The following is a 12,581-nucleotide window of genomic DNA, read 5'->3' as shown; positions in this document are numbered from 1 at the left end:
CAGATGGTCGCCCGAGGGTGGAATTGAACCAGGTCCCTGTGCTGTGAGGCAGCAGTGCTAACCACTAAGCCACCGTGCCACCCTTTTTCTTACTTCCTTTGTAAGCCACTTTTGGATCCAGTTTGCAGACGTACCTTGGATCCGATGGGCTCTTACCTTTTGGACCAACTTTCCACATGGGACCTTGACACAGGCCTTACTGAATTCCACATAAATCCCATCAACAGAAATTCCCTCATCACTGTATTTAGTGACCTTTTCAAAAACAAACTCAGTTAAATCAGTCAGACAGGGTCTGCTTCTACCAAATCTGTACAGACTATCCCTGACCAATCTCTACCTTTCCAAGTGTTGATCACTCTTATCCTTCAGAATTTTTTCCCAAGAATTTCGCCACCAGTCATCTGGCACTTTATGACCAGCAAAGCATTAACTATCTCTAGCAAGTCCCCAGCAATCTCTCTCATTGCCTCCCATAGCAGCCTGGGATACATCTCATCAGGCCCGGGGAATTTATACACCTGTGTGCCCATTAAGAATTCTAATATCTTTTCATTATTAATGTTAACGCACTCAAGAATTTCATTATCCCAACTGATGTCACAAGCTACAATATCTTTCTCCTCGGTGAATACAGGTGAGAATTAGTCATTTAAGGTGTCACCCACATCCACTGGCTCCACACACTGATTGTCTCTTTGGTCTTTCATTAGGTCCCACTCTTTCCCTGGTAATCCGCTTATTCTTAATATACTTGTTAAAAACTTTAAAGGTCTTCCTGGATTCCATCTTCCAAAGATATTTTGTAGCCCCTCCTTTTAAGCAACTGATTACAGTTAAGGATCAGACCAAACCCCGTTCAAATATATCAAGGAGGTAGCCTAGACCCTACCTTTTATCTTATTTAAAGGCAAGTGTAAGGCACTGTGTTCCACATCTGATTCAATTGGTCAAACTACTAGGTTTTAAGCAAAACATACTTTATTCTTATACTACGGTTAAAGTACAAACCAAAAAAACAAAAACTGGCACAACCTTAACTCTATGAAAAGACCTTTAACAAAATAATATGTTATTTAATTATTACTTAAGCAACTGTTCCAATATACCAGCACCCCTTAAACACACCCATGGTGTGGTAATTTAGAAAAACAGTTTCAATCTCATGCGTTGTTTCTCACTCTAGCAGCCGAGAACTGAAAACCTTTTGCTGTAGCAGAGGCAGAGAGAGCAGTATCTAGCAGTTTCAACTGTAAAAACTCCAATTTCAACAACTGAAAGTGAAAAGCCTTGGGTCTGTGTGACTCCACCCACTCTTGCTTCTTATGTCAAAAACCCAAAACTATTTATTCGCTTTCCATAGAGTAGATTCCTTGGCACTAAGTTGTCAACATCCCTCTTCAAGAGAGATGGGGCAGAACAAATCCCTCTTAAAGGCACATCACGTCACAACATACTCTATAATTTTGAAGGAGCTCTTCTGTTTTAATGCGCTGTACCTGAAATATGCTTGCTTCTTTCTCTTTCTCAAACTGTAGATGTCCCTGGATTTGCTGCATTTGCTGTACACTCTTAGAGGAACATGCTGGGCCTGAATTCTCACTGTTACTTTTAAAAGACTCCTATTTCCCAAATGTAGACTTCCCCGTTTATGTTTGACAAATTCTGCGTAATGATGTTGAAATCAGCCTTCCCCCAGTTTGGACACTTCTGCACTGTCCATAATGGACTTTAAAACTCACAGAGTTACGGTTACTATCCCAAAATGCTCACCCACCAAAACTGCAGGCACTTGACTGGCTTCATTTCTGAGAATTAAATCTAGCACTGCCCTATCTTTAGTAGAGCTATCTACACTGGCACAAAAAGCTCTGTGGGATGCACTTTCAAAATTTCACCCTGACTAATTCTTTCACACTAAGGTGATCGCAGATAATGTTAGTGAAGTTAAAGTCCCCAACCAACATAACATCGTTTCTCTCACACCCTTCTATGATTTGCTGACTGACTGTCCAATATATATTACTCACTTTTGCAGATCAAATATATCTTAGTAACATTCTTATGTTTCCAGCTGCCTCTCAGTTTCCAGTGTCATTGGAGCTACCTTCTACTTCACCAAGGTTCTCAACAATAAGAGAAGAAAATCTCAATATGCGTCCACTGATGAAATCTCGCTATACTATCAACATCAAGCCTAAAGAGAAAATGTAATTATTGCTGTGATTTATAATTTATATTCAAAACATACACCCTATATTGATGGGTGTCATGTAGTTTTGCTCATTAAGTTTAATGTTTATATAAACATATGTAGTTCCTCTGTAAAGCTGAAACATTAAAGTAAAAATCAATTATGAATAGTGGAGCCTCTATTATTTACACAACGAAAGGTCACCCTCATTCCATTAGACACCGGAAGCTGGTATATAGCCAAGGTTCAATAAACCACATCTAACACTGAGACTTTTGTTTCTATTTGGTTTATTTAAATTTGGGAACTTGGTTGAATAGCTTGCAAGACTAACAATATCATACTGAAAATTTGCTGGCAGCCAATCTCTTAAGCCTAAATGAACTCTTGAACCTGATTACTTCTTGACCTGGAGCGAAACATCAAAGCTCTATCCCAGTGGTATTAAATTCAAGAAATTACTGCATATCCAGACAACTACAAAACTTATATAGCGAGAACCCAGATCCATTCATTGAAAATGTGGTCTAAAAATTAATTGGGCTCTATGTTTAATGTGGAGGCTTTGGACAGGGTACAGAAACAGTTTCAGCAGGGTGTTGCATGGTTTGGTGCTTATTACCTGTAAGGAAATTGGACAAACTTGGTTTGTTTACAGCTGAGTATTGAAAGATAATGAGTGACCTGATAGAAGTTTACTGAATTACGAGAGGCATGGATAGAATGGATAGTCAGAGTCTTTTCCCCAATTACTAGAGAACATAGTTTAAGGTAAAAGGAGGAAAGTTTAAAGGAGATGTGAGAAGCAAGTTATTTTTTCAGAAAGGGTTTGGTAAATGTCTGATATGCATTGTTTGAGGAGGTGGTCAAGATGGGTATAATAGCAACATTTAAGAGGCATTTTGAAAGCTGTAAAAATAGGCAGAAAATATAGGAACCATGAAAAGGCAGAAGGTTTTTAAGTTTAGAAAGGCATCATGTGTCGGTGTAGTCTTGGTGGGCCAAAAAGCCTGTTCCTGTGCTCTCCTGATCTGTAAATCCCGCTACAATTAAGATTCAACTCTGAGGAAGACACAATCGACTGTAAGATTGTGATGGGAAATTGGTGGCTTCTTGAAAATACCACATTCATGAGACTGGTTTGAAATGCAATGCCAGCCAGATTACTTGCAAACTATTGGAATTCAAAATTAATTGAAGAATGGTTTCCATCTTCCATTTTATTCAATGCCATTTGGTTATAGTTATTTTTAAGGAGCTTTTGCTGTATTGCCCTCTAATAGAATTGAGTTATTGGCTACAATCTGAAGCACATTTTGTTTTGTCATATTCCCCCACAAGGGCATGGGTTCCATATGAGCAGAAGAGAATGTGATTCATGTGATGAAGAATGTGACCCAAGGTGCTGCCTGCCTGGGAACTGCCATAAGATTTACAGAGCACTGCTTCAGAATGCAAATATTTTTCTAAAACTTATCAACATTTTTGATCAAGTTAATTTAACGAGACAGCCTTTATTTGCTGAAATGATTCCTTTGTTTACAAGTTCTCAAATACTACGCCTTCGAATGCAGAAGATATTGCATTCATAGGGCCGATCTAAAACCTCAATGTCACCCATAAACTGAAAGCCAACATAAGAACCACAAAAAAAATTAAGTTGATTGAACAAGTATGTATCAACAGATGCTACCCGTAGGGGTGGTTTAGGAATTTACAATCTATATTTCTAAAGGTAACTCGTACAATGCATATAAAAATCAGAAAACCTCAGCTACACTGCGAGTAATTTCCACCTATTTTTTCTGAATATTGAAGATTTTAGTCAGTCTTGACAGATTTACTACTCATTTGGGAATATCTGGAGTCATTTTAGAACATATACTAAGCTATACAAAAGCCTGATTTGGCCACATCTGGAGTATTGTGTGTCCAGTTCTGGTCACCTCATTACAGGAAAGATGTGGAAGCGTTAGAAAAGGTGCAGAGGAGATTTACCAGGATGTAGCCTGGAATGGAGGGAAGGTCTTACAAGGAAAGGTTGAGAGAGCTAGGGCTTTTCTCTTTAGAACAATGAAGGATGACAGGTGATTTGATGGAGGTGTACAAAATGATCAGAGGTATAGATAGAGTAGACAGCCAGAGACTTTTTCCTAGAGTGGAGGTAGCTATTACGAGGGGGCATAGTTTTAAAGTGAAAGGATGTAGGTACTGGGGAGACCTCAGAGGTAGGTTCTTTACTCAGAGAGTGGTAAGAGCGTGGAAGGTATTGCCGGAGAGGGTAGTGGAGTCGGCCTCATTAGGGGCATTTAATATTAGATAGGCATATATATAGTAGTATAAAGTTAGATAGGGTAGGTTAAGCTGAGGTTTAGCATAAAAATTCGGGACAACATCGTGGGCCTAAGGGCCTGTGCTGTGCTGCAGTGTTCTATGTTCTATACAACGAAGCAGCAATTTCTCTTTCAATGCTTTTGCATCTGATGGCTCTGGATGAAGGTACTCTGTCATGTTATGTTGACAAAGTATCAATGTAAACATTCATCGACAGATACTTAGAGCCAGATTAGAGTCTAACTCATTCTAACAAGAATGTCATGCCTGCAACAGCCTGAGAGACAACTTCACAGCACAGTCAATTCTTACTGAGTGCCAGAAAACGTCACCGTCATGTGAAACTACCTTTTAAAAGCATCCAGGTTATCTGCTGGACTGGGATAACAAGGTGTGGAGCAGGATGAACACAGCAGGCCAAGCAGCATCAGAGGAGCAGGAAGGCTGACGTTTTGGGCCTAGACCCTTCATCAGAAAATGGACTCCTTTGTTAGTAAAATGTGTGGAAATTCTTTCTCACAGTTTAACAATAACGCTTAGCCTTGCAGTGAGCAAAGCTTTGCATACGCGTTAAAGAATGGAAAGTTACTGAGGTCATTTATTAACTAAACAAGGATTATAGGCCACAGTACGCAGCCTGAGAAGTGTGGATCAATAACCTGGTAAAGAATAGGCAGAATATTAACAATGTCAGAAATCAGCAACAAACAGAACAGGTTGGAAATACTCAAGAGGTCTAGCAGAGTATTGTGAAAGAGGAACAGGATGAACATTTATTCTTCGTAGGATCCACAACCTGAACTCACAGTTCTACTCAACTGTATTGGACGCTAAAAACCATAAATACAAGTAAACTTACTGGTGTCTGCCACTCAAAACGGGCTTCCTCCACCCCCCCAAGTCCCCAATCCTACCCAGGACATTCCCCACAATGTAGCCGCCGCCATTGGCCATGTGGCCACTTTCCGAGCACCTGCGGGTGACAGCACTTCCTCCACCGCCAGGTACACCACTTCTGGGATTACGAACGCCATCGACACCGCTGCTGATGTCACCGCATCCATTTCTGAGGCCAACACCATAGACACTGAGGACGCACCTACCAACACCGCTGCTACCGCCGCCTACCCCACTCTGCCCACCGCCGATGGCACTCCGCCCACAACCGTCACTCCGCCCACTGCCTCCCCAGCCAGCAGCTCCAGAGGAGACAGTAGCACACAGCCCTGCCAGGTCTTCACCATCACCCCCAGACCTCCCCCTTACTAAGGGCAAATGGTCAGTCCTCAGTAAAGGGCTCACCTTTGTCTCCTCCACACACACACATCAACAAATACCACTCATGCTTGGACACTGAACAGGTTTTCCGCCGCCTCCACCTCCACGCTTACTTCTTTAACCGTGAGCCTAACCCTTCCCCCACTGACCACTTCTCCCACGTCCAACACAACCCCTCCCCCTGGACACCAGCCCAAGGCCTCCCACCCTCCTCAACCACTTCATCACCAACGCCATCGTGACATCAATCGCCTCAACCTCTCCACCCCTCACATCCACCCCAACCTCTCCCCGCAGAACATGCAGCCGTCCGCTCCCTCCGCTCCATTCCCAATCTCACTATAAAACCCATGGACAAGGGAGGCGCAGTTGTAGTATGGCGCACTGATCGCTACATCGCCAAGACCAGGGGCCAACTCTGACACCTCCACCTACTGCCCCCTTGATCGTGAACCCCCCTGTCAAAAACCAAACCATCATCTCCCAAACCATCCACGATCTCATCTCATCAGGTGACCTCCAAACCACAGCCTCCAACCTCATCGTTCCCAACCCCACACAGCCCGTTTCTATCTCCTTCCCAAAATCCACAAACCTGACTGCCCTGGTTGACCATTGTCTCCACCTGCTCCTGTCCCACCAAACATATCTCCACCTATCTCGACTCCATTTTCTCCCCCTTGGTCCAGGAAATCCCCACCTACATCTGTGTCACCACCCACGCCCTCCACTTCCTCCAGAACTTCCAATTCCATGGGCCCCAACACCTCATCTTTACCATGGATGTCCAGTCCCCATAAATCTGCGTTCCCCCTGCAGATGGCCTAAAGGACCTCCGCTTCTTCCTGTCCAGCATGCCTGACCAGTCCACCTCAACTGACACCCTCATCTGCTAAGCTGAAGTGGTCCTCACCCTCAACAACTTCTCTTTCAAATCCTCCCACTTCCTACAGACAAAGGGGGTGGCCATGAGTACCCGCATGGGCCCAAGCTATGCCTGCCTCTTTGTAGGTTAAGTGGAACAGTCCCTCTTCCGTAGCTACAGAGGCCCTAATCCCCACCTCTTCCTCCATTACATTGATGACTGCATCGGCGCCGCCCCATGCTCCCACTAGGAGCTTGAACAGATCATCCACTTCATCAACACCTTCCACCCCAACCTCAAGTTCACCTGGGCCATCTCTAACACCTCTCTCTCCTTCCTAGGCGCCTCTGTTTCCATCTCCTGTAATCACCTGGAAACCAATATCCATTTCAAGCCCCCGACTCCCACAGCTACCTAGAATCCACCTCGTTCTACCCACTTTCCTGAAAAAATGCCATCCCCTATTCCCAATTCCTCCATCTCTGCCTCTCCCCTCCCCCATTTCTGAAGAAGGTCTATGCCCGAAACGTCAGCTTTCCTGCTCCTCTGATGCTACCTGACCTGCTGTGTTCATCCAGCTTCACACCTTGTTATTTCAGACTGGCAGCCTGTTTTTAAACTGGAAGCCACTTCAAGAGGTTTAGAAGAAACTGCCCAGCTAGGGAAAGAAGGGTGTAAAGTTTGAAAGGAAAAAGCTACGAATGTGCACACTGAATGACAAAAATGACCGAAGCAGGCAACTTGGGGCAATTAAAAACAAAAAAGATGGGAGAACTCCAAATAACAATGAACCATTACCAGCAACTACTATATAATGACATGGAAACTGAGGTTATGGACAAACACGTCAAGATCTGGGAACAGAGATAGTAGGAACTTCAGGTGCTGGAGAATCTGAGCTAACAAGGTGTAGAGCTAGATGAACACAGCAGGCCAAGCAGCATCAGAGGAGCGGGAAAGCTGACGTTTCAGGCCTAGAAGTAGAAGTAAGCTATTTGATCCGTCAGGCCTTCTCTGGCATCCGGTAGGATCGTGGCTGATCTGACGTTCCTCACATCCACTTTCCTGCATTTTCCTCATGCCCCTTGATTCCCCTACTGATCAAGAATCTACATGTTTACCCTGGCCCTAAATAAACACAAGGATTGGTACATTGTAAAGTGAAGACAAGGGGACTCTTTCATGGTTCTGGTTATGAGGAGAAGGCTTAATTTTGGAAGGTCAGACAGGCATGATGGAGAGCATGAGGGTAACCTTGGCACATGCAAAATGGAAGACATATCAGAAGCATTGGAAGAGAAGGTGACCGCCAGATCAGATGTGAAGGAGAAATTGGGAGTAGGGCAAATATAAGCCAGGTAGCCGTAGATGTTGGTGGTCTTACATTAAATATTGGGGAACAATCCATTCCTAAAAATGGAGATGGAGAAGGCAAAGAAACAAAACTTCATGGAGCATGTGAAGGTGAGGGAGAACTGGAAACTGGAAGCAAAGAAAATTTCTTGAGGTGATGGTGAATGCACTTATTCCAAGTTAAAATGCAACCCATAGTTATCAATCACTCTTACTGTAGGTAAAGGTGATCCACCCTTATTCACATTTTCAGGAAAATGCCAACGTTGATTTGATTGAAGTGAATTCTCCAATGTTGCAGATACACTCCAGCCAGCATTATTGTCCCCCGTGAAAGGAACGTGCTCTGAAGCCACAGGATATTTAAACACATTAGCTGTGAAGGGGAGTCGTTGGATTCTATCGTGAGGAACTACCGCCAATGATTGTAGGTGTTAGGAAGGAGAATGGAGAACGAACAGATGGCTTAAATTTGAAATACTGCTCAAGGAGAAACAAACTACAGAGGAATGAATACTCACACCTCAGTAGCTGAATTTGCACAGCAAAAATCTTAAAAACAAAACAATAAACTGACAAATTTGATAACATCTCAGCAGGATTAATAGCACTATAGTTGCCATTCTTCTCTTAGCTTCGGCCGGTACAAATATTTTATGGTAACGTTTACAAATTAGGTACTTTTTAAATCCAGCTTTTTTTTTAAAAAAACAACTATACTGTGGTGGACTTTTGCACTATAATGTAAGAGATGGAATATTATTCCGAGGTTTCTGCCTACTGGCCTATCCCAGCTCTGTAATCCTATGCAATGAAGTAGAATTCCGGCCTCTGAGTAACATGTGTTACCAAGGTGTCTCATCCTTTGATGTTAGAGATAATGGGAACTGCAGATGCTGGAGAATTCCAAGATAATAAAATGTGAGGCTGGATGAACACAGCAGGCCAAGCAGCATCTCAGGAGCACAAAAGCTGACGTTTCGGGCCTAGACCCTTCATCAGAGAGGGGGATGGGGGGAGGGAACTGGAATAAATAGGGAGAGAGGGGGAGGCGGACCGAAGATGGAGAGTAAAGAAGATAGGTGGAGAGAGTATAGGTGGGGAGGTAGGGAGGGGATAGGTCAGTCCAGGGAAGACGGACAGGTCAAGGAGGTGGGATGAAGTTAGTAGGTAGATGGGGGTGCGGCTTGGGGTGGGAGGAAGGGATGGGTGAGAGGAAGAACCGGTTAGGGAGGCAGAGACAGGTTGGACTGGTTTTGGGATGCAGTGGGTGGAGGGGAAGAGCTGGGCTGGTTGTGTGGTGCAGTGGGGGGAGGGGGCGAACTGGGCTGGTTTAGGGATGCAGTTGGGGAAGGGGAGATTATTGAAAGGCAGTTTATTGAAACAACTGCACCTCCCAGTCGCAAACCATTTCCACTCCCCCTCCCATTCTTTAGATGACATGTCCATCGTGGGCCTCCTGCAGTGCCACAATGATGCCACCCGAAGGATGCAGGAACAACAACTCATATTCCGCCTGGGAACCCTGCAGCCATATGGTATCAATGTGGACTTCACCAGTTTCAAAATCTCCCCTTCCCCTACTGCATCCCAAAACCAGCCCAGTTCGCCCCCTCCCTCCACTGCACCACACAACCAGCCCAGCTCTTCCCCCCCACCCACTGCATCCCAAAACCAGTCCAACCTGTCTCTGCCTCCCTAACCGGTTCTTCCTCTCACCCGTCCCTTCCTCCCACCCCAAGCCGCACCCCCATCTACCTACTAACCTCATCCCACCTACTTGACCTGTCCGTCTTCCCTGGACTGACCTATCCCCTCCCTACCTCCCCACCTATACTCTCCTCTCCACCTATCTTCTTTACTCTCCATCTTCGGTCCGCCTCCCCCTCTCTCCCTATTTATTCCAGTTCCCTCTCCCCATCCCCCTCTCTGATGAAGGGTCTAGGCCCGAAACATCAGCTTTTGTGCTCCTGAGATGCTGCTTGGCCTGCTGTGTTCATCCAGCCTCACATTTTATTATCATCCTCTGATGTTGCTTGGTCTGCTGCGTTCATCCAGCTCTACACCTTGTTATCTCAGACACTCCAGCATCGGCAGTTCGTACTATCGCTGAGTAACATGCCTTATTGTGGCAAGGGAATGCCATTAGTTTCTAATTCCATTGTAGGTTGCATTGAAGGAGACAAATTAACAGATTTTCATGGTGTGCAGATTTGAAACAGGCAGAGATAGTGGAGCTGGAATTTAACAGCATCACCGAATCCCTACAGTGTGGAAGCAGGCCATTCAGCCCATTGAGTCTACACTGTCCCTCCAAACAGCATCTCACCAAGACCCATCCCACCAACCTACCCCTGTAACCCTGCATTTCCCATGCCCAATACACCTAGCCTGCACATCTTTGGAGTGTGGGAGTCTTTTAAAATTAAAAGTCATTTAGTTCCTATTTTAAAATCATATCCTGTGGTGTTATGGTTTTTAATTGATGGTTTCTAAGAACCATATCTATTATTTTCATATCTTTAAAAACGGTGGATTGCAAGGAGAAACAACTATTTTCTTTAAAAAAGAACAGGGGTTTACCCGAATGGCTGCATAATTTCACAGCAAGGAAATTAACATCCATCGTGAACTTCTTTTTGTGGCCCTGGGTTCCTGCGAAGTGTGAGCGATCAAGAGTCTGAGGAGGTATTTACAAACCGAAGCTGATTGGAACAGATTAGATCTGGAAACAAGTTTCAGTGACAAGGATACACAGAGATAGAAAAGGTACAAATGAGTACGCTGTTGTTCTCCTCAACAGAGGTGGTCTGTTCTCTGCAGTAAAAGAAAAGTTTAAACTTGAAGAGAACCAGTTACATTTTCTGCAGCTGTTGCTGTGAGCTGTGACTTTTGAGTTGATAAATTAGAGGCTGTGTGAATAGAGAAGTGAATCAGATACTCTGTACTTCTTACAAACCATTGGAAGCTTCCAAAGAATAACTACTGAACAGGCAAAGTAGAACCATCTCAACATCAGAATCGGGAAGCAAAGACTAAGCAACTGACTTTCCCGGTTTTCTCTACCTCTACCAATAATCAATTTTCTCCTATTTGTTTGTCTGTGTTTATGTGTAAAGGGTGTTTATAAGTAGATTAGAGTTTTATTTAGCAATGTTATAAACCAACGATTTACATCTGTTTAGTTGTAGCTATATATCAAGTCATGCTGCAGCCGTATAAAGCTTTAGTTAGGCCACACTTGCAGTGTTGTGTGCAATTCTGGTCACTGCACTAGAGGAATGATGCCGAGGATTTGGAGATGGTGCAAAAGAGGATTATCAGGATGTTGTTTGGATTGGAGTGTATTAGCTATAAAGAGACATTGGACAAACTTGGATCAGTGATAATGGGAGCTGCAGATGCTGGAGAATCCAAGATAATGAAACGTGAGGCTGGATGAACACAGCAGGCCCAGCAGCATCTCAGGAGCACAAAAGCTTTTATGCTCCTGAGATGCTGCTGGGCCTGCTGTGTTCATCCAGCCTCACATTTCATTATCTTGGACAAACTTGGGTTGTTTTCACTAGAGCATTTGAGGCTGAGGGACAACCTGCTACAAGAATATTAAACCATGAGAGGCAGAAATTATGAGGGGTGGATAGTCAAAGTTTTTTTTCCCCAGCGTGGAAATATCATATACTAGGGGGCATAAGTTTAAGATGTTGGGGGTAAGTTTAAAGGAGATGTATGAAGCAAATTACAAAGGGTGGTGGGTGCTTGGATAGTGGTGCCATGGGAGGTGGCAGAAGCATTGCTATTGTATCTGCTTAAGAGGCATTTAGACAGACACACGAATGGGCAGAGAGTCTGAAGGATACACACTATGTGCGGGCAGACAGGAATAGCATGATGGTTGAGCCGAAAGGCCATCTCCTCTGCTGTACTGTTCTGTGCTCTAATTAGTTATTACGAATAACTTTTGTCTAAAACAAAAACTTAATTGGTGCTTTCTATCAACCTTGGTCTGAAAGTTGATAAATTTAGAAGTGTGCATGTATCTTTAAAAAGTTCACATTTGTTACAACTCTGCAAATATCAGGACCTGGTATTATGGTACAATACTTCAGTGAGTCGTAATAGGTTAAATATCAATCCTGAGGACAACTTGGGAAGCAGGGAGGTTGCATTTTAAAAACAGCGAATGTGACTGGTTACCCCAACATTAGTTGCTGGTCCCTAATTACCCTGGAGAAGATGGTGATGAGTTGCTTACTTGGTCGAGACACCCACAGTGCTGTTAGGAAGGGAATTATCAGACTTTGACCTAATGACACTGAAGAAATAGTAAAATAGTTCATGTCAAGATGTACATAACTTGGACTGGAACTTGCAGACAGTCGTGTTCTCAAGCATCTGCAGCCCTTTTCCAGATGGCAGAGGTCCAGGGAAAGGAAGGTGCTGCTGAAGGAGCTATCATGGTGAATTCCTGCCATGTTTAGATTAGGCAGATGTAGCAGTAGTACGTTGGTGGTAAAGGAACTGAATAGTTAAGGCGCATTGCCGCTTTGTTTTCCT

At 43.9% G+C, this 12,581-nt stretch overlaps 1 protein-coding gene across 4 annotated transcripts in view; it reads right to left on the bottom strand.

Moving 5' to 3' along the window:
* pag1 (phosphoprotein membrane anchor with glycosphingolipid microdomains 1) overlaps window positions 1-12,581 on the bottom strand; it is a 159,165-nt gene that overhangs the window by 74,332 nt on the left and 72,252 nt on the right. Inside the window, exon 1 of one of the 4 annotated variants that reach the window (XM_048529731.2) lies at window positions 4,877-4,970. The exons of the other annotated variants lie outside the window; for them this stretch is intronic. The gene's annotated coding sequence lies outside the window, so the exon portion shown is untranslated. Of the gene's footprint in view, window positions 1-4,876; window positions 4,971-12,581 lie in introns of those variants that run through there. 4 annotated transcript variants of the gene reach the window in all.

The sequence above is a fragment of the Stegostoma tigrinum genome, chromosome 5 (genome assembly GCF_030684315.1).
Source record: "Stegostoma tigrinum isolate sSteTig4 chromosome 5, sSteTig4.hap1, whole genome shotgun sequence".
Taxonomy (NCBI): Eukaryota; Metazoa; Chordata; class Chondrichthyes; order Orectolobiformes; family Stegostomatidae; genus Stegostoma; species Stegostoma tigrinum.
This window is presented reverse-complemented; position numbering and strand designations above follow the sequence as displayed.